Source organism: Schistocerca americana, chromosome 3 (genome assembly GCF_021461395.2).
Source record: "Schistocerca americana isolate TAMUIC-IGC-003095 chromosome 3, iqSchAmer2.1, whole genome shotgun sequence".
In the NCBI taxonomy this organism is placed as follows: domain Eukaryota; kingdom Metazoa; phylum Arthropoda; class Insecta; order Orthoptera; family Acrididae; genus Schistocerca; species Schistocerca americana.
Window position 1 is genome coordinate 632,462,490 of NC_060121.1, and position 26,014 is coordinate 632,488,503.

At 41.3% G+C, this 26,014-nt stretch overlaps 1 protein-coding gene across 1 annotated transcript in view; it reads right to left on the minus strand.

Annotated features, from left to right (window-relative positions):
- The window catches only part of LOC124607167 (dopamine receptor 1), a 1,071,117-nt gene that overhangs the window by 113,826 nt on the left and 931,277 nt on the right, over nucleotides 1-26,014 (minus strand). The window lies entirely within an intron of this gene.

The following is a 26,014-nucleotide window of genomic DNA, read 5'->3' on the forward strand; positions in this document are numbered from 1 at the left end:
TGTGCAAGGCTGACCTTCTCAAACTTTCTCTGCCAGTCGTTGTAATGGTCCAAGTATGAGCCCGGAGCCAAAACGTCAGGCATTATTCGTTCCACGTGCACCACAAACTGCGGTTGTTTGCATCGTGCTCCCTCAACGGCTGCCGGAATAGGCTCTTCAACATGTTGAATGAGCCTCACAGGCATACACACTGAATACACCAAGCGTTATTTCCTGTCCCTCGCAACTCTTTCCCTATGGGGCACCATTACTCGTCGTACTTTTGAACTGTCGATGATTAATGGACCCCTACCCTTTGTCATTTGCGTGACACAGGACAAAGTAATTTTCCCCAAAACGAGTGAAGTGAATCCCAATGAGTCACTTTCATTTTAAGTGAAAGACAGCACCTCGAACTATTTGATTAGGGGATCAGTATAACGTCATGAGTCTTACCTGGTCCCCATTTATGCTCTATAGGACCACTAGATCTAGGTAGCAGTCAAATGGACGATTGATGTCAGATTACGTACTTCCTGCAGAGGAGATAGGATGCACAGAAGAGGACAGAACTTAAGGTACCTTCGGTACCACAGGTACATGGCTCTTGGGAGCTCTTCCAATACATCGATTCGCAGCAGCTGCCAATCGTTTGACAACATTCAGTGCTGTTTCTAGCCGCTAACTAACATCATCCAACTCATCCCGTGTTCCAGGACAGCTTTCATAATAAGGTTGCATTGTGGCTACTGCAGTGTATTACAGGACGGTGAACAAATAACTTTAAACTAAGCTTGCTGACTATTTTGTAAACGTGTTGAGTTAAAAAATAATAACTGGCTACAAGATATCTGAGAAGACAACAGGAAAAACTATGGTAGAAATTACTAGTTTCCTTAAAACTTTGTGGGGCTAATTACAATTATCAACAAACTCGAAAATATAGTTAACTTAGAATAAGTGTACGTAATACGAGTATAAAAATGGAAAACTAAATGTAACACAATATTATAGTTACAAAATCTGCTATAGTAACTAATCAAAAATGCCGATTTCTACGAGTTAGATGCTAACTGCCGAACAATCTAAAAAAATTGCGTTTATTTGCATGATACATAGTGAAATAAAGTGTGATCTATCCTTTCATAGTAATCTGTGAACCACTAACGCTGATTTCTTGCGAAATAAGTTTTCCACAACATTGGTAACCTACAAAAATATTCAAAAATATAGTTCTGTAAGGGTCCGATAATTTTCAAAAACAACATATCCCTTACGTAATTATAGGATGGGATTAAAGAACGATTGTTTCGAATGATAGGCCCGCTCTTGTCAAAAAGTTTCAAAGAACACAAGTAATTTTAAGCCTACAATTGACGATAATTGGTCGACTTTACTGTGAGAGTTGCGAACGTTCGAAATTTCACAATATATCACAACACAAACGAGTACTCATACTTGCTGAAATATGATGTAGAAGTGACGCGAACATTAAAATATGTGAATCTAGAATTTCAAGCCGGCACAAGAATTTGGACCACGCAGTCTGATACAAAAAAAATTTGAAATCTCCTTTCAAATATAAATAAACTTGCAAATTCCAGCGAATTTTTACTTGATTCATTCTGTGACAACTTTTACACTCATATGAGGGAGACGAACGCCGCGGTATTAGTTTATCTTAGTCAAAATCGCGAAAACGTGCAGCACCAACACTGAATATATTCTGCACGGAGCAGATAACAATACTCTGTTCGCAGACACAATATCGTCGAACTTACTGATTTTGACTGAGTATTTTAGAACTTTTATCGCTTCCTGTTCCATTATCCATTACTGATTCTGCAAGAGAAATGAAAACCTCGACCCTTTGTACTGGATTCAAGGTTTCAGTAAGTCAGAAGCTGAAACAAACCTGTAATGTCATTTTTCAGTTCCTCCCAGCATATTTGCTGTTCGAAAAGTCCACGAGTGTACTGCCGATTCATAGTGTCCAACGGGCACAATATTTCGGCGATCAGACAAGTCGCCATTGTCAGGTGCGCTGACGAACTGGGCTCCTGTGGGTGCGTCGCCGACTAATACCCCCTGCCCCTGCAAGTCGCTCCAACCGCAGTCCGCGGCCGCGCATCGGCGTCGGCGGTCACGGAGACTCTAGCGTCGGCTTCTGTGATGACGCTGACGTAAGTTCTGTGTCCGTCCTGATCGCCAAATCGTTTTCTTTGCTGAGAGTCTTCTTAATTAAACTCAGATTACGAAGCCTTGCTAAGATTATAGCCGCAACATCGGTTGATCAGATCGTCTGTTGTACGAATTTCTATGGCCTTTCTAACGACGCTTTCCCAGTTTTTGGAAGTCTGTGCCAAGGTCCTGGTACGTTCGTCCTCCATCGCGTGGTTCTCGGACTAACTTACTCTGTGACCGCTGACTTGTTGAGAACGTCAGACATGAGTGGCGTGTTCGCGGCAATGGTCGTCGACGGTGCATGCTGTCTGTCCAAAATGTCTTCCACATTGACGTGGAATCTGGTATACGCGGGCTTTCCGCAAACCGAGGTCATATTTGGTAGTTCCCAGTAATGCTCGTGCTTTATTGGGCATGAAAAAGACGGCTTTTACCCCGTGTTTCTTCCATATGCGTTCGATTTATCCCTATAGTGCACCTGTGTACGGTATAAAGGCAGTTGTTGCCTCTTCCTCCGTGGCTTCTTTCGTCTCCACTGCTTGTACTGTTGTGGTGGATCGGAGAGCGGGCCTGATCGGCCATTCTTGTTGCCTGTTTTTTTGGAATACAGTTCTGATGTATTCCAGCTCCTGAAGAAGAGTCTAAAATGGCGCGTACCCTGTATGCCTGTGTTTTTGTACCCTATTTCATTATGAAGGGTTGTTGCAGCTCCCAGCATGCAAAAAGAGGTCAGTGTGCGTTTTCTTCCGATACACACCGTGGCCCAAGGTACCACCAGTTTTCTCTTCACTATGGCGCCCAGGAATAGTATTTCGGTCTCCGTAACAAATTTGTTGTTGAGGTGTATGGAGCTGAAATGTGTAAGGAAATCAAGAAGTTTGTTCATTCCATGGGGGCAGACGACGAACGTGTCATCCACATAAAGGGGGAAAAAACACGTGGGTCTCCATTTGGATGACGCCAGGCCTTCCTCCTCGAAGTGATCCACACTTAGTGACAACAGGTGAGGGTGGACTGCCCGTTGCGACTCCTTCCGTTTGTTATTAGTTTTCTCTTTTAAACAGAAAACACGTGAAGGTCTGTACATGCCTGAAAATGTCGGTGGTCTCCTCGTCATATTTCTCACCAATAAGTCTAGCGACGCTCGTAGATGTACCCTGGCGAATGACGAAACGACATCAAAACTCACCAGCATATATGAGTCTTTCACACCGAACTTGGTCGAGGCGTTTTACAAAATCCACAGATCTGCGGTTGTGATGAGTGCGTTTACCACATAAGGGCTTAGTATTTCCGTCAGGTATTTTTTCCAGCAAATATGTAGATGCCATAATGTTTCTGACAATGGGGTACAACAGCACCCCCTCCTTGTGTACTTTAGGGGGACCACTAAGTCTTTACGGTACCAGTCCTTGAGACAACAGTTTCTTTGCAACAACCTCTGGTAAATACTTACGACGAGCACTAGTCTTGTTCTCCACTTTTTCTTTGTGGGATCAGTATAGATCTTCCTGCAAGAGTCACCATCTAGCTTGCTCTTTATCTTCTCAGTGTAGTCCTTGTGGAAAAGAAGCGGACCAGCCTTGCTTTAGTACTTGAGAGCCTTGCGTACAATTTCCAGGAATTATTTAGACTATATTTGTTGCTGGACCAGTGTGGTACCTGGGTGGCAGCCGATTCCGCCCATAGAAAGGCCACAGAACGCCAAATATCAAATTTCTCACGTCTCTCTGACAAACCATCACTGGAGACCTCCTGCAAGACGTTCATCAATTTGACTGACATGGACATGTTAAGACTTCACAAAATGCCTCCAATGCCTCCACTGGAGGAAAAAGAGGCGTGTTAAACACAAACTTTCAGCGTGAAGGAGTGGTTGAAGCCAATACAAATGTATTAAATATACATTAGATTAATAGTGGGTTGTAAGTAAATAAAGGTCAAACACCAAAGAAGGAAAGTTTGAGTTATTGGTGAAATTCCACTGGGTGTGCAAGGCCAATAACATATATTCTGACACAACATATATTCTGACACATGTGGTAGAACAGCAGGAAGTAGCGTTTATAGCTGTCTAAATATTACACTCGCGTCTGAGACGAACATCGATGTTCAAATGATGAGTCATGTGTCAACTGTCAGTTAGTTTCTTGGCGCGCATTTGTGTGGATTGCTGACAATTGAAGCAGCTGTGTGGTCAGTTTGCAACAAAAGGACATTGCTGAACTAACTGTTACATGTAAATAATACACACTATTCCAAAATGGAAAGAAAAACTTCACCAAAACGGAGAAAGAGAGGTAAAGGGGTGCTCAAAGCGAAAGGAAGAAACTAGGCAGTGAAGGAATGGAGTACAATCTGGGCAACCTTCACTGTCATTTTAACATTTAACATAAGACTTGGAATCAACGTAATTAATGTTAAAAAATTTCATGCATTTAATAAATTACTGAAATTTCGTTTCGACCGAAATGAGCATTCTGATAATGAGGCTTTAATTAACAACTTCCATTGAATCATTTACTTACTTAACAGAAAAAGATTACTTCACCGAATTAGAACACAAGTTCTTGGTGAAAGGCCACTCTTTTATGTCTTGAGACCGTGATTTTGCTCACATTGAGAAACGAAGGATCATAAATGCGTGCGAGTTCCAAAGTGGTTTAGTCAGCCTCATCATTGAATCAATGCGCACAACACAATTCACAGTGATTTTAAACAAGAAAGAGATTTTTATGACTTTAAGTTATCTGCTGAAAAAAATATAATTTTACTAATGTACACATTTCGAAAAGACAGCGGATCAGACTGACTGCTGAAAAGCCAGGGATACTGCAAGTTGAGTCACTTCTCAATGCTACTGAAGACTTCAAGGACATGAACCCTGCTGATGTTCAACAGGTGCAGCTGGAAACACTACCCTGTGAAGCAGGTTACCAAACGAAAAGAAAAGGTATTGAGCTAAAATGACTATATTGAGCTACAATGACTACCTTTGTAAATGAGGAAAATAAAAGGTTTTACGAGAACCTTGTGAATAAAATAATTTTTAACTGCCTTAAGTAAGATAATTTCATAAATTATTAATTAAATAATGCACTTATTGTCAAGGATCTATTTTATTTCCTATCACAAATCTTTTGTTATGATATGTACTGAATACAATTTTATTGATGTAAACTAAATAAATTTTGTGTTTATCACCTTAAATTAAATTCGATGTTCTATATTGTATTCTACTGCTCAACAAACAACCCTGAAAATCTTGTAAACAGAGATTACACTTAAAACTCATTTCTTTACTTGTTTTGATTTTTTCTCTACCTTACCATGAATTTTATAGGCATAGATTTTAGCTCTTAGACCAGAAAATCCTTCCATTTATTTTCCTTTACATTCATCTTTCATTTTTCCTACTAGTTTTGTATTTATTAGTTGTATATTATAGATATTATTTCCTGGATACTTACATCAACGATAATGATGGAAGCTGAAAAAGTGAATTAAGATTTATACCCTGCCAGGACTCAATCTTGGGTCTTCTTGCTCACTATGCAGAAATGCTGACCATTACAGCACCACAGCACTACGATCACCATTGCTGCACAAACTACTCAGGCCCAATGTTCTCCCTGATACAAACTTCAATTCATATCTTCAGCTTATTTTCTCCCTAAATTGTCACTATTCCCACTGTAGATAAAGATGAGCCTTAAATTTCTCAGGGAAAATGTAATTATAAGATATTGCAGTTAAAGCTGAGACTTAAATATCTTGGAAAAAATTTAATTATAATATCTATAGGATCACATGTGGTACAGTACTTCCCCATTATGTCCAATGCTGGGGTGCTATTACAATGCCAGACAGCTCTGGCAATACTGACAATTTAGAAGATATGAACTGCAGTTTCTGTTGAGGAGGACATTCGACTTGGGTAATTTGTGCAGGAATGTTGACCATAGTGCTGTGGGAGTGTAGTGGTCAGCATTTCTACCTAGTAAGTGAAAAGAGCTGTGTTCCACTCCTGGCTGTGGCACAAACTTTAACTTACTTCTACCACTTCACTAATTATTGTAGATAAAAGTGTCACTGGGAAAATTTAATTATAAGACAACTGTATCAGAATTATCAGTCATTGATTTTATGTCTTCAGAAAATCTTCAGTTATTATGTAATAGATATAACTATCAGTATCTTGATAACATAGTTCAATTTTTCTCACTTTTTTGTTTTCATAATATTATAGTGAAGATCTTACATTATTATTTTAATAAATTGAGATAGCTATACCAATATATATGGATTCACTATAGTTTTTTGTTTTATTCATATGGATAGCAACCAATTTTTCATAAATATGATTCTATTTTACTATTTGGGTTAACTATTACATTCTTACATTTATCTAGATATGACACTAATTTTATGTCTACTCTGTTTTGTATATTTTTCATTGTTTTTCCAAATACTAAAATATACATCTAGTTGTGGAAATAATTTTGGGTTCATATTTTGCCTTCCTTCAAATTTCTGTATTTAACTAAATTTACTTTTTTAACAATTCACTTTTTTAAAATATTAAATCATTATGTATTTTTATATTTTCATTCCTAAACATAAATATATTTCAAGATTCCTAGACTGAAAAACATGATTATATTTATTACCTAAAGTAGTTATTAATTTCTGTACTTTAGTTGGTGGATAAATATAAATTTTTGAGTCTAATGGTAAATTTTCATGTAAGTCATTTAAATTTCATGGATGTTCTAAATGTAATTCAAACCATAAGTAATTCCAGAAATTTCACTTTTTTTAGAAAGTAAATTTTTTGCATCATTCCATACAAATCCATATATGGTAAATGTTGACTTACAGTATTACCATATAAATTATTTTCATCTCAATTATCTATTTTCACCAAAAATTTTCATATATTTATTATTTGCTCTAATATATCCTACATAACATTGCAAATTACCAGTTATTATTCCTTTGTCAACCATTACAATCATTTCACTGTCATGTAGTATGTCAACTGGTTGATCAGTTGTTTTAAATATCACATCTAAAGATACACTAGGTGCTTTATAATACCAACATGGATCTAAATCATATGCTTTTATACCATTTTCTTTAAAATTTTTGAAAAACTCAGCTAAGTATAAAACATCGATTGTAATATATAAAACAGAATACTCTGCAACATTTTTTATATTAAAGTTTTCTCAAGCTAATATTGTAATGATGATAAATTTGGATTCATTAAAATATATATGACACAAAAGTTAAGAAAAGAAAATATAGAAACTGATATAAAGACTTTTAAAAACCTAAACATAAATGTTAAGCTTTGAAAAATAAATTATTATTGTGTTTCATCCAAATGTTCAATAAATGAACTGGGGGTTGTCAAAAAAAATAACTAGGCAAAATAGAAAGTTAAAGTAACAACTAAAAGGGGCATTTTAAAAATGGAATAAACATCCTAGAAGAGAGTATGAAAAATATGAAAAAGAGTATGAATCTCTTATTGATAAAATCGAGGATGCAGGAGATAAAGTTTTGAAAGCAATTTAAGAAAATAATGATGTTGAAAAACAAATTGTTCCTCATCATCAACAGTTGTATGTAGAGGAATTTAATGATGTGCCAACAGTCAAACAATATGATAGAGATTACTGTGGATGATATGAGTGAAAATTTTAATGATATTTATTTATTAAATTATGCAGATATGTTATTGATTTATGGATCATTATAAAGTGAAAATAATCCAAATGAAATAAGATCAAGTAAATGTAACAAATATGAATATTTGATAAAAGAAATTGACAATGTTTGTTTTCCAATAAAAGAACCAGTAGTTTTAAATTCAAGTGAAGATGCAAAAATTAATAAAAGATTAATTTAAAATATATTGAAAAATCTACTGAATATATTTGATGGATGATATCTGTCAATTAAGAAACAGGTTAATCATAGTCCATGATGAAGAATTAGGTGGAAATAAAAATTATAATAACGAAAATGTTCGAATAACAGAAATATTAACAAATAAATTTTGTGATTTTATTATTAATAATCCAAGAGAAAGTCCATGCTTAATTTTATTTATGAATAATTTATCTCACATATTTTGGAAATCGGAAAAATATAGAAAAGTATTAGCAAATACTCTAATTAGTAACTTACATTTGGTAATGCATTTTCTAGCTATAATTATTGTAGTCCAAGAACAAAATTAGAAGAAAGATTAGATGGAGGTGAAAAGGGATAAATCCATTAGATGAAGTTTGTAAACTACATGATATTTTCTGTAGAGATAGTAAAGATTTAGAAAAAAAGACATGAAGCAAATAAAGAACTTGAATTAATGTACAAAGAAAGAATGTATGCTGAAGATGCTTCAAGTGGTGGAAAATTGGCAGCAACAGCAGTTAAAGGAATAATATATTGAAAACGAAAATTAGGAATGGGCCCCAATGATAATTAATGGGAATTAATATATTCTTTTAATAAGATGTTTTTATTTAACTTCTTATAAATTTGTTATATTTATAAATGAGCAAGGTTGAAGGCTATGTTCTTTTCCTGTTAATGAATAATTAAGTAAAAAAATCACAACAGTGTAAGAAAAATCACACAAAAATTTAAAATTAAAACATAAATTTGATTGAAATTATAAGAATGCTTCAGACTGATATCTTGCCAGTATCACTATCGAAAATGGGCAGTCCCGGGAAATGTGAACTATCTACAATGGACGATCAAAAGGTTTCGATTTGAATGCATTGGTGCATCATATGAGTATATGAATTGTACCGCGATTCTGATGTGGATATACAGGTTCTGCCATAGACAAGGACTTAGTATGGCATTCGTCTCAACACTATGTGATCAAAAGTATCTGGACATAAAAAGAACCACACGTTTTTCATAGTAGGTCAATTGTGCTGCCACCTATTGCCACGTACTCGATATCAGCGACCTCAGTAGTGATTAGACATCGTGAGAGACCATAATGGGGCGCTCTGCACAACTCATGGACCTCGAAAGTGGTCAGATGATTGTGGGTCACTTGTGTCATACATCTGTATGTGAGATTTCTACACTCCTAAACTTCCCTAGGTCCACTGTTTCCGATGTGATATTGAAGTGGAAACGTGAAGGGACACGTACAGCACAAAAGCGTACAGGCTGACTTCGTCTGTTGACTTATAGAGTCCGCCGACAGTTTCAGAGGGTCGTAACGTGTAATAGGTAGACATCTATTCAGACCATCAAACAGGAATTTCAGACTGCTTCAGGATCCACTACAAGTACTATGACAGTTACCTGGGAGATGAGAAAACTTTGATTTCATGGTCGAATGGTTGCTCATAAGCCACACATCATGCCGTAAATGCCAAACGACGCCTCGCTTGGTGTAAGGAGCGTAAACATTGGACGATTGAACAGTGAAAAAACGTTGTGTGGAGTGACGAATCGCGGCACACAATGTGGCGATCCGATGGCAGGGCGTGAGTATGGCGACTGCCAGGTGAACATCGTCTGCCAGCGTGTGTAGAACCAACAGTAAAATTCGGAGGTTGTAGTATTATGGAGTGGTTGTGTTTTTCATGGAGGGTCTTGCATTCCTTGTCGTGGCACTAACACACCACAGGCCTACATTGATGTTTTCAGCACCTTCTTGCTTCCCACTGTTGAAGAGCAATTCGGGGATGGCGATTCCATCTTTCAACACCATCGAGCACCTGTTCATAATGCACGGCCTGTGGAGGAGTGGTTACACGACAGTAACATCCCTGTAATGGATGGGCCTGCACTGAGTTGTGACCTGAATCCTATAGAACATCTCTGGGATGTTTTCGATCTCCGACTTCGTGCCAGGCCTCACCGACCGACATCGATACCCCTCCTCAGTGCAACACTCCGTGGAGAATGGGCTGCCATTCCCCAAGAAATCTTCCAGTACCTGATTGAAAGTATGCCTGCGAGAGTGGAAGCTGTCATCGAGGCTAAGGGTGGGTAAACACCTTACTGAAATCCAGCATTACCGATGGACGGCGGCACGAACTTGTAAGTCATTTTCAGCAAGGTATCCGGATAGTTTTGATCACATAGTGTATCAGACGTGTGTGCAGTAAATCCAGAAAGGTGAACTATGGCGATGTATTTACCAAATGGCCCGAATAGGACCAACTTGCTGTGAAGAATTTGTGGTGGGGCAGTTGTCTGTCGAAACTTCTGTTTTAATATTGTATGCCAAGGACTGATGCTACTTCTTGATTGCGCACGTCCTCAAATCGGAAATGTCGTAAAACAGAAGTTACCCCGACTCAAGTGGAAGACACTCGAGCACACTTCCTGCAATTCTGATCTCTCCCCACGCGATTATCATGACTTTGGTACCTTAAAAACGTAATTGCAGCATCGACGATTCCTGTCAGACAAGAGAGGATGTGCAGCAGTCAGTTACGGACTTCTTCATGGAGGAGGACGCGTTGTTTTACTTAACGGATATCTTCAACCTGGTACATTGGTTTGATGATTGCTTGAGTGCTCACGGCAATTCTGCCTGATTGGAATCCATATTGTGGACTGTAGGGCCTTCGAATGGAAACTTTTTGATCGACTTTTATGTGTGCTTTATTAAGTTTGTATGGAACCCTCGGTGGGCTAATCGTACTAGCATTTATCCGGCCTTTTACTTGTCATCAGTATTTTGACTGATTTGATGCTTACCGCCCCGAATACTTTTCTTGTACCAGCTTCTCCATCGCACAGATGCCCTCAGTTATTTGTTGGATCAAAACTGTTCCATAGGAAACAGAATCTTTCGAGCTGGAGGAGACATTTAAATGAATTTCATGGTGATCATTAGGCTGGGAATTGGAACTTGTGTATAGTTACAAAATAAGCAAAGCCTCAGTGTGCTGAAATTGCCAGGCATGAAGGACATGCAAGATAAATGCCGTTATTACTTACGTTCGCTTACGCCATTCTCAAAATGTTTAGAGTGAGCTAATGCGCTTTACGTAAGAAGCATTAACTCAAATGAGAGAACATACAGAGAATGAAGGGAGGCAGGACAGAGTTTAGCGTCCTTCATCGAGCAGCAACTAAATGGCACGTGCACTGAGATGTAGTGTTGCTACCCAGTCTTTTAGTAAAAGTAAAATGTCTGTTAGCAAAAGTAATAGGCAACATTGGGATAGATACAGTGAAGAATTAACTTAGCAGCCGCAAGTTAGAGGTCGCTGTGTGGTGACATGTGGGTCTGAAAAACATGCGCATAAGGGTAATGCAAGATGAGGCTAGTTGCACTGAGAGGAAAGCAGCACCGAGCAGTCGCAATAAACATAACAGGAAAAGACACTTGTTATGAGATACGGAACTAGGTGGCAAGATTTAGTGAAGCAAATGCAACTCGGAGAAATACAAATATGTCAGAATTTTGAGACAGAGGCACTTCTCCTTGCTACAGTTCAGCAGCACTGAGTCGTGGTGAAAATTGCTGTTTTGAAGAGGATGCCACAGCGCGTAGTGTAAAGTGTCGCCTTCCGTTTCTGGCGGTGGCGCCGCTGTGGAAATCGAAGCTTTGGTGTCTCCCTCTGGTGGGAAAGGGAAAAAGTTGCCTGTTCACGTGCATTTAAGGGACGCTATGTGCTCGGCAGAGGGGGCAGTCTGTCAGTCTGGGCGAGTCTGGTCAGTTGGTCAGCCAAGTCAGTCTTGGTCTGTCTGTCGTTCGCATTGGTGAGGCGGTTAGTGTCTGTCTGTCGTCCGGAGTGCTAGTATGTGTTGGGCCGCCAGTCTGCTCGAGTTTGCTCAGGCAATGGGCGTTGGCGGTTGGATCGATCGGTTGGTCGGTCGCGCACTGGGGTACAAGATGATTTGTCCGCCTGGAGCATCGGCGCATGTGAGGTCTCCACGTGAGTCCAGTGGCCGCGCCGTATAGCGAGGCGTAGTGGCTTCGCGGCCGACACGAGAGCAACAGGAGTCAACCCACGACATCGGTCTGGCCGGTCCGAGCTGCGACGCCGTGAGACGGGAGATCGGCGCGCCTTACTGCGTCCGTTGAAGCGGCTGGCAGCGGACGGTTCGGGAGAGCGTTCTGGGGATGCTGCGCCAGGTCTTCACCAGGGATCGCAGTCTATTAAAGGTTAAGTGATTCGTATTCCACTTGTGTTCTTGGTCAGTCTTCCGTCCCCAGCTTGCTTGTCTGTCTCCTGTCCGCATTTGTTAGGCAGTTAGTGTCTGTCAAGCTGTCTGTCGGCCTGCCGTTCGTTAATAGCTGCCTCTGTCATGTTTGTCGAATTCGATGTTAACGAATTTATTGCTTAATGTGTAAAGGCCGAATTCCTGAAATATGTTTTTATCTTGCCTATCATCTTGCGAGGTGCTATATGTGTAATGTAGAGCATTTTGGTATATTTTATGTAAAACTGCATTTCATGGATTTTATTTAAATGGTCATTTTAGTGTATAAAGCCACCGCCAGAAACGGAAGGCGACTGCTTTACACTACGCGCTGCGGCGCGCTCTTCAAAACAGCAATTTCTACCACGGTTCAAGCACCACCATGACATCAGGGCCGAACTGTAATGGGTTTGAGACTGGGCTGCACCTATCATAGGCAGCACTGAATTCCTCATGGGACTTAGTTCCACAGCACTGCGAATCTGCCATCTGCTGCTGCTCCTACCAGCACCGAGATCCCCGTGCGACTTGGTGCCGCAGCAGGAGACGCTGTCTGATATTTCGATTTATGCCAGAAGACGTGGGTCGAAACCTGTGCATTTCAGTGTCCGCTAGCTGTTGCAGTGTACGAGTGCTCAGCTGAGGGGCCGCTCCAAGCACGGTCACGGACAGAGTCGTAACACGCAGGCCGTGGCCTACATAGGCCGCCTGTCATTTCACGGGTCCGTCGTTAGCAACGCCTACACGGTATCCTCTCAACAGGGCAGAAGCCACTGCCCGTACAGCACCGGCGGCCACGGTCAATAAAGTGACGCGTGTTTTGTCTCGCTGACCCATGAATAATCATGTACCAAAGAAAGCTCTCCAGTCTGTCAGCACCACCACTAGCTCTACCGTGTGCAGCTGCACTCTACTACAGAGGAGATAATAAGGCACAGAGTTTGCTAGCTTGGTGTGTCAGACACCTGTGTTTGCAAAAAATATTAAGTGAAACAATTTTAGGAATGACAGAGTGGCCTTTGTGGTCTTCCACGAAAGGGAAACCGACGGCAGTCCTAGTTCTTGACGATTACGTCTATAAAACTCCTTGGCTCCTAAAAGACAGCGTGTAGAACGAGACTCACAATTATTCTCTCAAGAAAGTGAAGCTCATTGCGCTTTTTAACAGCTGACGCAAGCCAGACGACACTAGTAAGAAGCAACGACCGCTGATATCCATTCTGCCAAGATGTTATAGACATCTAAGGTTGGAAACAATTTATAAAAACGACATCTTGGGGAAAATAATAACCACTGTTTCTGTAACGAAAGAAACACTGATTATTTAATTGACTGTACACCGACTACAATAGAAAGCGTTACACCACGAACCGTCAGTTTGTGAGGATGTTCATCATACAACCAGTATAAGGCGGTTAAATTTTCTTTCCATTCCGAATCGATGTTCGACATCACGTGTGACCCAATGGAAATACACACTTATATTCGTTGTGGTATGGAATCTAACAGCCTCAGAATGTCATCTCCACGAATTTCTTGACATGCACATAACGCATGCTGTGTAAGTTCATGAAGATTTTTAGCTGATGGTTAGTAAGGAAGTACACGCCTTTCAATCACATCCCACCCAGGCTATATGGTGACAAATCATAGTACCAGGCGGGCCAACGAAGGGTCCGTACATTCCTCGAGGCGTTTTAGTGTGTAAAGAAGTGTGAGGACTTGCATTGTCCTGCTGTAATTATCCATATAGTAAACTCGTCATGGGAGGTGTATCAAAGGGCTTACCATTCTTATCACGCACTGGTGGGCATTCAGCCGCCTTTCAACATTTACGAAATCAGTCATGTTGTCATACCAGATAGCTCTGACACCAAAGTATCAGGAGTTGGCGAGGAATGCGTCTCGCGAATCGCTGTTTGCTGAGCCTTTCACCAACTCGTCTACGCACACGCGTTGACGTTGCTCTAAGCGGTTCAAATCGATGCGAGAACCATCGCTGAACACCATAGGACCCTACTCCACTACTTTGTTATCTGCTGTTTAGAGTCAGCAGCAAACAACACACGGCAACTCGAGATCTCAATTCAGCTCCCAGTAATCTGTTCATGATTGCTAGTGGTGAAATGCTACCTTTAACCTCTGCAAGGTTTTTAAGTGGTGCAATCCGATAGTTGAACAATCCTGTGATCTTTTCGAGGTACAGTCTTTCTGGAAGGACCTGTGCCGACTCTTCTTGCCGCACTCTCCATCTCGCCACCAATCATTCCCATATCATTGCACTACTCGAAATACTGTATAAAATTTGCAATATCATTATGGAGACGTGGAAACTCTATGTCAGGAAACCAATGTAGACATCCAGAGCAATTTTAACGTAACAGATTTTGACTTTAAAACCTGAATTACATTGCTGATCATACAGTTACATTTGCAAACTCACAGGCGCCTTTTCAACTGATACCGCAAACCGTTACGAAAACAGCTCGAATGAGACCTGATAGTCAAGGGAAGGCAGAATTCGGTTACGATTGTGGACGGAGTCCTAATCAGTTACTACTGGTTGCCTTTTACAGCTATACACATTTATTTTTAAAACAATTATTCCATACTCAACAACAAGCACAAAAATACCACACGTTGTTAATGAAGAAATAAACAACTGTGCGTTTTCAGTGCGTTACAATTTAGTAAATCACCATAAAATACAGGTAATGTTTCATTAAAAAAAAAAAAAAAAAGCCACTGTGATCACGGCTGAAGGCCTTACACACCAAGACAGGCAATAAATTAAGAATGTTTAAAAACTCGCTGCAATTACAACTTACAAGTATTGAAATATTAAAAAGTAAGTCGCCATAAACACAGCTGAAGATATCAGACGCCAGGAATGGCAGTAAATAACGTTTTAGGGCTTACTGCTAAAATATGAATATCGACTTTTTTTTCCAAAGCAAATGACCACAATCACGGCTGAAGTTCTTACACGCCAGGAACGGCAATTATATAAAAAATTTTGAAACCTACTGTAAAACAGCGAACACAAGCAAAGGTTAATTAAAAGAAGCAAGCAGCTGACCACCAAACGGGTGAAATAAGATCATGGTAACGTTGTAACACAACCGTTACACTACTAGATTTATTCCAGAAGGCGACCGGAACTATTAACTAGACAAACATAGCCTTTAATGTAGGCATTACAAGATATGGTAATAACTGGCTCAGCCGGCCGGTGTGGCCGAGCGGTTCTAGGCGCTACAGTCTGGAACCGAGCGACCGCTACGGTCGCAGGTTCCAATCCTGCCTCGGGCATGGATGTGTGTGATGTCCTTAGGTTAGTTAGGTTTAAGTCGTTCTAAGTTCTAGGGGACTGATGACCTCAGAAGTTAAGTCGCATAGTGCTCAGAGCCATTTTTGAACCAATAAATGGCTCAAATGGCTCTGAGCACTATGGGACTTAACTTCTGAGGTCATCAGTCCCCTAGAACTTAGAACGACTTAAACCTAACTAACCTAAGGACATCACACACATCCATACCCGAGGCAGGATTCGAACATGCGACCGTAGCGGTCGCTCGGTTCCAGATTGTAGCGCCTGGAGCCGCACGGACACTCCGGCCGGCGGTAATAAATAATACAATAATAAAACACAAGGACCAGCCACAGACGGTGCTCCAGGAATCGACCTCTGAGAAGATCCGGCAACAAACACTTTCGCGAGCGATGAGATAGGCAGCCAAGAGTTGCATTCACTTCTCAAGATCTAACGAATGACGAATGTTAATTTTGCTGAAGCTATCTGACGTCCAACAAACCAAATTCAAGAATGGAACAACACGCCAATGTTGGAACTGGCAGACTGCACTACGCCCCCAGAATACTGTGCTTAGAGCGCCCGGAACGAGAAAGGAATCGCTACCACCAGAGTAGAAGATTCACAAACGGCCTGCAGTTAAGAAAGCTGTCAAAACTACACGCATTACCGGACAGCAGCGGCAAGGCGAGGAAACGTACACTGCCGTTACATACACTAACCCCCCGAGCTGGTAACTGGTGCGTTAACAAATTATTATAAGCTGAACGCAGTAAATAATAATAAGTCTAGGAAAGATAATCAGATCCTCTTTCCTCAAGCACTCCACTCGCTGCCCTTCGCCTCGGCGACACTACGAGCAGCAACACGAACCCAAGTCACTGGAGAACCGCGAGATGTCACAATGGTGGAGGTTTCACTACTTGAATTGAAATGCGCTCATCTTAAAGCCCGCAGGATCTGGTTTACGACGAGGTCGCGCACCCTCTTGACCACAACCCTTCCATCTGGCAGTCCATGCGCGCCGCTAGTGGTCCCGCCGTGTTCACACTTACAAGGGAACCTCCCCATCGCACCCCCCTCAGATTTAGTTATAAGTTGGCACAGTGGATAGGCCTTGAAAAACTGAACACAGATCAATCAAGAAAACAGGAAGAAGTTGTGTGGAACTATGATAAAAATAAGCACAATATACAAACTGAGTAGTCTATGTGCAAGATAGGCAACATCAGGGACAGTATGAGAACAGGAGCGCCGTGGTCTCGTGGTTAGCGTGAGCACCGGGGAAACGAGAGGACCTTGGTTCAAGTCTTCCCTCGAGTGAAAAGTTTAATTTCTTTATTTTCGCAGTTATGATCTGTCCGTTCATTGACGTCTCTGTTCACTGTAATAAGTTTAGTGTCTGTGTTTTGCGACCGCACCGCAAAACCGTGCGATTAGTAGACGAAAGGACGTGCCTCCCCAATGGGAACCGAAAACATTTCATCGCAAGGTCATAGATCAACCTATTCCTCCACAGGAAAACACGTCTGATATATTCTATACGACACTGGTGGCGGCATGTGCGTCACATGACAGGAATACGTTGTCGACCCACCTAACTTGTACACTTGACGAATGGGTAAAAAGATTCTTCTACCTTGCCCGATTTAGGTTTTCTTGTGGATGTGATAATCACTTCCAAAAAAGTGATGAAAACATAAGAGTTTGTCATATAAACTGCAACAAATGAATGCAATAGTTTCACAGTCGCACAGTTTTCCCTGTGCTCTGTCAAAACATATGTTTTTAACGTTTTCAAATTTTTCCGCGTGTAGACCGTCAAATCCTGCATATGTCCAAGCAAATCTGAACATGTCCTGGAATTGTGGAGAGCAAAGTTGATTGTGTGTGTGTGCCTGAACTTTCATAATTGTCTGAAAATAAAAAATTAAAATTTTCACGCGAGGGAAGACTTGAACCCAGGACTTCTCATTTATCAGCTGCTCACGCTAACCACAAGACCACAGCGGTACTAGGCCTGCACGCTCCTTAATGTTGCCTATCTTGAGCATGGACTACTCAGTTTGTATATTTTGTTTATTTTTTTCATAGTTCCACACAACTTCTTCCTGTTTTCTCGATTGATCTGTGTTCAGTTTTTCAAGGCCTATCCACTGTGCCAACTTATAACTAAATCTGAGGGGGGTGCGATGGGGAGGTTCCCTTGTTAGTGTGGACCTAGCCCCTCCTTAGTCCCCAACCGAACTGCCACACTCAGGGACACGACACGGAAAACAACGACGTCGCCCCAAAGATAGGGCAACATTTACTGCATATCGATAACCGCCACTACTGTCACTAACGGACAGGCAACGCTTGCGAAACGAGTGGCGCCAGTCAAGACGAGAAGAAGACAAACAACCGCAACCCATACCAACTAAAGGATACCCTCTGGCCTCCAACAGAGGGCGGAAACCTACAAACAGCACCAACGCGACCCGCAGCACGGCTCATCTAAATTAATGTCAGAATGGCAGCGTGCTCAAAACGTTTAGAAAACTATCCTTTTAATTCATCCAAGGCCACAAGGAATTCATCAAACCTTTTAATGCCAGTGAGCGTAGGGAACTGGACTGTTTTTGTCAGAATTTTTCCCTTCTACAATGCGATTATCTTTTCAAATGCATCCCCATCATATCAGAAATAACTTGCTTCTCACCTTGCTGTGTGTTACTGGCAGTAGTGTGCAGTAAACTCCGCTTAAAATTTGCAGAAACCTTTTGAAGCGAATTGCCTCTGACTGCGTCGTATATTTTATTTGCAGTCTTATCTCTGGATCTGAGAGCGGTTCCTAACAAGTAGCTCTTGTGCGCAAAGCATTGCGCAAGTAGCTGAGTGTAAACGGAATCTTTGGTTGGGCCATGGGTGCTCTGGACCGTATTTGTCGAACAAAACAGCTGTTGAACTGGCCGGGTGTTTTATATGGTTTGGGTACGCTGTGTATCAGCAGAGCAGTGCACCTCGGCATAAAATCGATAATGCCGAGGCCTTCGTCTTCTTGTTGTAGTGTGCATTTTTTTAAGTATCAAGGCCGCTGGAACTGCGTTTTGTTTGTTCGTTTGAAATAGGGATTATCATTTCACCCGACGCTCTTTCTTATAGATCGAAATGTTCCTTTAAGTTGCCCAAGTTTCGGACATCTGTAATAAATACACGTGTATCATCTATGTACGTTTTACAAACTATGCGCGAGTTTCACACTCCCTGACCCGTATGGGACGAGCAGATTTTGCTTGGTAATCTGCCGAGCGACATGACGATTAGCGCCGTAAATAACTGGTATCAGAGTTTTACTGAGAACCTGATAGGGAATGTCTATGTTGTTTCTTCGCTAGAGAATTAAAATTTGCCAATAGATTCAAGATTGCACTCTAAATATATTTTAAAATCCTAGAATGTCCGTAATTGTCGTAAGATCTCTAAAGCTGAGCTTGTCGGATGCCGTTCTGATATCTATTGATATTATTGCTGTTGGCGTGTGGATGCCTGTTGTACGTCGCGTGTATCAAAACTGTGTCGAATATTGATCTCCTGGCACGGCACAAGTTTGACTTCTACTAACAGTTTTGTTCCTGAAAGCCGTGAGGCGTCCGGCAAAGCATTGGGCTATGGTTTTATTGTCGCAGTTTAGAGTTATGGGCAGTAGATTTTTCGATTTCGTACTCATTTCAACTTTTGGGGATTAGCACAGTTAGAATTTCGAGGAACTATGATGGGCCATATCTTCTATTTGAAATTTCATTAGTGATTTGAGAAAGGCTGTCTTTCAGGACGCGCTACAGTTCGAGGTAGAATTCCACTGGCAGGCCGTTTGTCCCGAGTGACCTTCGTCTTGTACCCGCCTTCAGTATGTCGTCATGTCGTCACCAGTGAAACGTTCGTTGAGGTGGAGTCAGTCGGTTTCCATGAAAATTCGTGGCACGTCGCACAGCAGATGACTGGTAGATGCGTTTATTTTTCAGAGATTTTCCTCTGGAAGAGTTTTGTAAAATATTGCTATGTTTCATATTTAACATTGCCACTGTATAGATGGCTTCCCCGTTAGGTTTGCGTAGCTCGGCGATTTTCTCCTGCCATTGCCGTCTGTCTCGATCTAAGTCGTAAATCGATATGTCTTCTTCATTAAAAGTATCTCGCGGTGCACCTCTGTCATCCCTTCTGTTTAAAATTTTTTGATATGGTTTCGGTCGGATATTCTTTATTTGTGGCAACACAACTCTAATACTAATGGTGAGGTCTTGCTGTCGTTACGTTGTAGAATCTCGAATTGCGTGTACGCCAAAAGACTTTTTTTGTGCCGTAGTTGATGTTTGTTTGTGGTATGGCCAGTTTTGGACAAAAAAGTGGAGCACGTCAGTCTGATATCGTACGTCACTTTTCTTCAGCAATCTCTGCTGCTATGAACGGAAAATAATACTGCTGAGACTAGCGTTCCAGAGGTGTTACACATTTAGTTTCCAGACTCCCTGGTGGCGATAATTAACTTTATTCGGAAGGTGTACGCTGTAGAACTATGCGCAGTTGTCTGGGAAACTGGTTGGTAAAATTCGCGCCATGCGGTGTGGCCGCGCAGTTTGAGGCGCCATGTCACGGACTGCGCGGTCCCTTTCACCGGAGATTCGAGTCCTCCTTCGGGCATGGGTGTATGTGTTGGTCGTAGCATAAGTTAGTTTAACTAGTGTGTAAGTCTAGGCTCAAAATGGTTCAAATGGCTCTGAGCACTATGGGACTTAACATCTGTGGTCATCAGTCCCCTAGAACTTAGAATTACTTAAACCTAACTAACCTAAGGACATCACACACATCCATGCCCGAGGCAGGATTCGAACCTGCGACCGTAGCGGTCACGCGGTTCCATACTGAAGCGCCTAGAACCGCACGGGCTCGCATTGTCGTGCAAAATGATGGGTGGGTTGCGCAAAAGTTTCGCCGTTTCTTTCACAAAGCTGGTCGCAAGTGCTGCTCCAAAAACGAACAATAGTACGACTTAAGTAGACCGCTCCATTCTCACTATCAACAGAACAGGCTGTGCTAACGGTATTCTACGCCTTCCACATCACGGGCAACGGCTTTTATACAATGCTGGTGACTACTTTGAAGGAGAGTAACAAGTTCAAACATGTAACTCTTTTGTAGCGGTTGTGAATAAATAGTTGCCACTATTTAAGTTCCAATATTCGTAAATTTCGACTAGTAATAGCAAATACCCTGTTCAAGGATCACAGGAGAAGGAGATATACTTGGAAAAAGCCGGGTGATACGGGAAGAATTTGGTTTGATTACAGTTCAGGTCATGGTCAGACAGAGTGTCCAAAATCAGGTAATGGGTTGTAAGGCGTACCCAGGGGCAGACATAGAGTCAGATCACAATGTAGTAGAGATGAAGAGTAGACTGAAGTTCAAGAGATTAGTCAGGAAGAGTCAATGCACAAAGCAGTGGGACTTGGAAGTACTAAGGAATAACGAGGCACGCTTGAAGTTCTCCAAGGCTATAGATACAGCAATACGGAATACTTCATTAGGCAGTACAGATGAAAAGGAATGGACGTCTCTAAAAGGGACAATCACAGAATTTGGAAAGAACAGCATAGGTACAAGGAAGGTAACTGCGAAATAACCATGGTTAACAGAAGAAATAGTTCAGTTGATTATTGGAGAGGGGAGCTACAGAAATGTTCAGGGAAATTCAGGAATACAGAAATACAAATCGATGAAGAATAAAATAAACAGGAAGTTCAGGGAAGCTATGACGAAATGGCTGCATGAAAAATAAGAAGAATTCGAAAAGAAATGGTTGTTGGAAGGTCTGACTTTGCATATAGGAGAGAAAAAATAATCTCCGGTGAAATTAAAAGAAAGGGTTGTAACAATAAGAGTGAAACGTGAATTCTACTATTAAATCCAGGGTAGAGAGCGAATAGGTGGAGAGAGGACATTCGATGCCTCTATGAGGGGGGAGATTTGTCTGACTTGATAGAAAAAGGAATAGGAGTCGATTTAGAAGAGGTAGGGGATCCAGTATTAAAGTCAGAATTTAAGGACTTAAGATCAAATAAGGCAGAAGGAATAGATAACATTCCATAAGAATTTCTAAAATCAGTGGTGGATGTGGCATCAAAACGACTATTCACGCTGGTGTTTAGAATGCATGAGTCTGGCGACAACCAACTGACTTTCGGAAAAATATCATCCACACAATTTCGAAGAATGGAAGAGCTGACAAGTGGGACAATTAAAGAATAATCAGTTTAACAGCTGATGCATCAAAGAAGAAACAACATTACATCGGAATTTCTACAACCATTGTGGGAAGCGGCAACAAACCGACTATTCAAGTTGGCGTGTAGAATGTATGAGTGTAGCCACATACCATCTGACTTAAGAAAAAAAAAATCATCCACACAATTTCAAATAGTGCAAGAGCTGACAAGTGCGACAATTATTCCAAAATTATCTTAACACCTCATGCATCCAAGTTGCTGACAAGAATAACGTGCAGAAGAATCGAAAATTGAGGATGCGTTAGATGACGATCGGTTTGGCTTTAGGTACAGTAAAGACACCAGAGAGGCAATTATGATGTTGCGGTTGATAATGGAAGTAAGACAAAAAAAAAAAAAAAATAGAAAACAAGAAAAGCTGGTATGAGTTGTGGACCTGGCAGTGTAAGATGGTACAGGATGTTCGAAACTCTGAGAATGGATAAGCTATAAGGAGTGATGGTTAATATACAAAATGTACAAGAGTCAAGAAGGAATAATAGGAGTGGGCGAACAAGAACGAAGTGCTCGGTTTAAAGAAGGTGTAAGACAGGGGTGCAGTCTTTAGAACATGCTGTTCAATCTGTACATGGAAGATGCAATGACGAAAATAAGAGAAAGGTTCAGGAGTGGAACTAAAATTCAAGATGAAAGAATATCAGTGATACGATTCACTGATAACATTGCTATTCTGAGTGAAAGCGAAGAAAAATTACATGATCTGCAGAATGGAATGGAGGACAGTCTAATGAGAATATGGAATGAGAGTAAATAGAAGAATGGCGAAAGTAATAAGACGTAGCGGAAATGAGAGCAGCGAGAAAATTAACATCAGGTTTGATGGTCACGAATTAGAAGAAGTTAAGGAATTCTGCTACCCGGGAAGTAAAATAACCAATGATGGGCGGAGCAAGGACGCCTTCAAAAGCAGACTAGTACTCGCAAAACGGGCGTTCCTGGCCAAGAGAAGTCTACTAGTATCAAACATAGGCCTTAATTTGAGGAAGAAATTTCTGAGAATGTACGTTTCGAATACCACTTTGTATGACACTGAAACGTGGACTATAGGAAAACCGGAACTGAAGAAAGTCTAAGCATTTGAGATGTTGTGCTACTGGCAAATGTTGAAAATTAGGTAGACAGATAAGATAAGGAATGAGGATGTTCTGCGGAGAATCGGAGAGGAAAGGAATGTGTGGAAAACACTGACAAGGGAGAGGATAATGGGACTTCTGTTAAGACATCAGTGAATGCCTTCCACTGTACTAGAGGGTCCTGTAGAGGGAAAAAACTGTAGAGGAAGACAGAAATTGGAATACAAGCTGCGAATAATTTAGTATGTAGGTTGTAATTTTTACTCTCATGTGAAGAGGTATGTAAAGGAGAGGAATTTGGGGCGCATCAAACCAATCAGAAGAATGGTGACTCAACAAGGATGGATGGTTTATTTACTCATTCTTAATAGTTAATTCACATTTTCGACCTCTCATTATTGTTTTAATCCTTGTATTTTATCCAAAATAACACGCAAACAATCTAAAATGTTATACAAACCAACATGAAACAATCTATGTTTCGACGTCTAGAATAATTTTAACTGTGAATTTTGAAATCGCAATGAGATTTAATATTTGATGGCCAGATATACTTTTTCAGAGTCTTATTGTCGGCAGTGTTTTTCTCATCCTCTGACGCTATGTACGTTGTCGGAAAAGGTTCTGGGATTCTGGTTAGATATATCTTCTCCTGACTGCTCGGAAGCATCTATCGTTCATCTGACTGCGCTTCGGACTGTGAGCTACCGCGACGACTTGTATAGTTAATGTCTTGCTATTGTCCTTCTTTTCACGTTTGCTGCTTCCTGCTGACGGTGTAGGGTTTTCAGACTAAGACATGGATTCGCTATTTTCGCACACGATTGCTATTGCGGAGACATCCACAGCTTCTATGGCTTCAATAATGTCCGCAAAGAAATTGACGGAGATCCGAAATGTGAAATAATTTGGGTGAAGGTCTCGGTTAAAACAGGCTCAAATATGGTAATTTAATGTCCTTAGGCCCCCTGGCTCAGCAGCTGTTGTGACAGAACACCTGAAGGAAAATTTGTAAAGTATTGCGAGTAGATTTCCCGACCGTGTTATAGTTTTGGGTGGAGATTTTAACTTACCAGACACAGACTGGGAGACTCAAACGTTTATAACGGGTGGCAGGAACAAAGAATCCAGTGAATTTTTTTTCAGTGCATTATCTGAAAACTATCTTGAGCAGTTAAACAGAGAACCGACTCGTGGCGATAATATATTAGACCTTCTGGTGACAAACAAACCCGAACTATTTGAAACAGTTAACGCAAAACAGGGAATCAGCTATCATAAGGCGGCTACAGCATCGGTGATTTCAGCCGTAAATAGAAATATTAAAAAAGGTAGGAGCAGTTTTCTGTTTAGCAAAAGTGACAAAAAGCAGAACTCAAGTACAGATAGTGTTGAGGATCAGTGGACAAAGTTCAAAACCATCGTACAATATGCATTAGATGAGTATGTGCCAAGCAAGATCGTAAAAGATGGACAAAAGCCACCACGGTACTACAATAGAGTTATAAAACTGCTACGGAAGCAAAGGGAACTTCACAGCAAACATAAACATAGCCAAAGCCTTGCAGACAAACAAAAATTACACGAAGCGAAATGTAATGTGAGGAGGGCTACGCGAGAGGCGTTCAATGAATTCGAAAGTAAACTTCTTTGTACTGACTTGGCAGAAAATCCTAAGAAATTTTGGTCTTATGTCAAAGTGGAAGGTGTATCAAAACAAAATGTCCAGACACTCTGTGACCAAAATGGTACTGAAACAGAGGATGGCAGACTAAAGGCCGAAATACTAAATGTCTTTTCCCAAAGCTGTTTCACAGAGGAAGACTGCACTGTAGTTTCTTCTCTAGATTGTCGCACAGATGACAAAATGGGAGACATCGAAATAGATGACAGAGGGATAGAAAAAAAAATTAAAATCGCTCAAAAGAGAAAAGGCCGCTGGACCAGACGGGACACCAGCTCGATTTTACGCAGAGTATGGGAAGGAACTTACCACCCGCCATGATAGCCGAGAGCGCTAACGCGCTGCTTCCTGGACTCGGGTAGGCGCGCGAGACCCGGATCGAATCCGCGCGGCGGATTAACGACGACAGCCGGTGCGCCGGCCGGCCTGGATGAGGTTTTTAGGCGGTTTCCCACATCCTACTAAGAGAATACCGGTCTGGTTCCCATGTCCCGCCTGTTCCACTTGAAACACATTCACATTCACATTAGATTTACACCAGACGCAGACAGCAGGGGTACACTACTTCCGTCCCAGTGGGAATGGGGTGGTGGCAGGAAGGGCATCCGGCCACCCCTTAAACTTATCCATGCCAACTCCGTACTTAACCCTGCCGACCCTGCGCACAATGCGGGATACAGGCAGTAGCGAAAGAAAGAAAGATGCGAAGTAACTTACCCCCTTCTTGCAGTGGTGTACTGTAGGTCTCTAGAAGAGCGTAACGTTCCAAAAGATTGGAAAAGGGCACAGGTGATCCCCGTTTTCAAGAAGGGACGTCGAACAGATGTGCAGAACTATAGACCTATATCTCTAACGGCGATCAGTTGTAGAATTTTGGAACACGTACTATTTTCGAGTCTAATGACTTTTCTGGAGACTGGAAATCTACTCTGTAGGAATCAGCATGGGTTTAGAAAAAGACGGTCGTGCGAAACCCAGCTCGCGCAATTCGTTCTCGGGACTCAGAGGGCCATAGACACGGGTTCCCAGGTAGATGCTGTGTTTCTTGACTTCCGCAAGGCGTTTGATACAGTTCCCCACAGTCGTTTAATGAACAAAATAAGAGCATATGGACTATCAGACCAATTGTGTGATTGGATTGAAGAGTTCCTAGATAACAGAACGCAGCATGTCATTCTCAATGGAGAAGAAGTCTTCCGAAGTAAGAGTGATTTCAGGTGTGCCGCAGGGGAGTGTCGTAGGACCGTTGCTA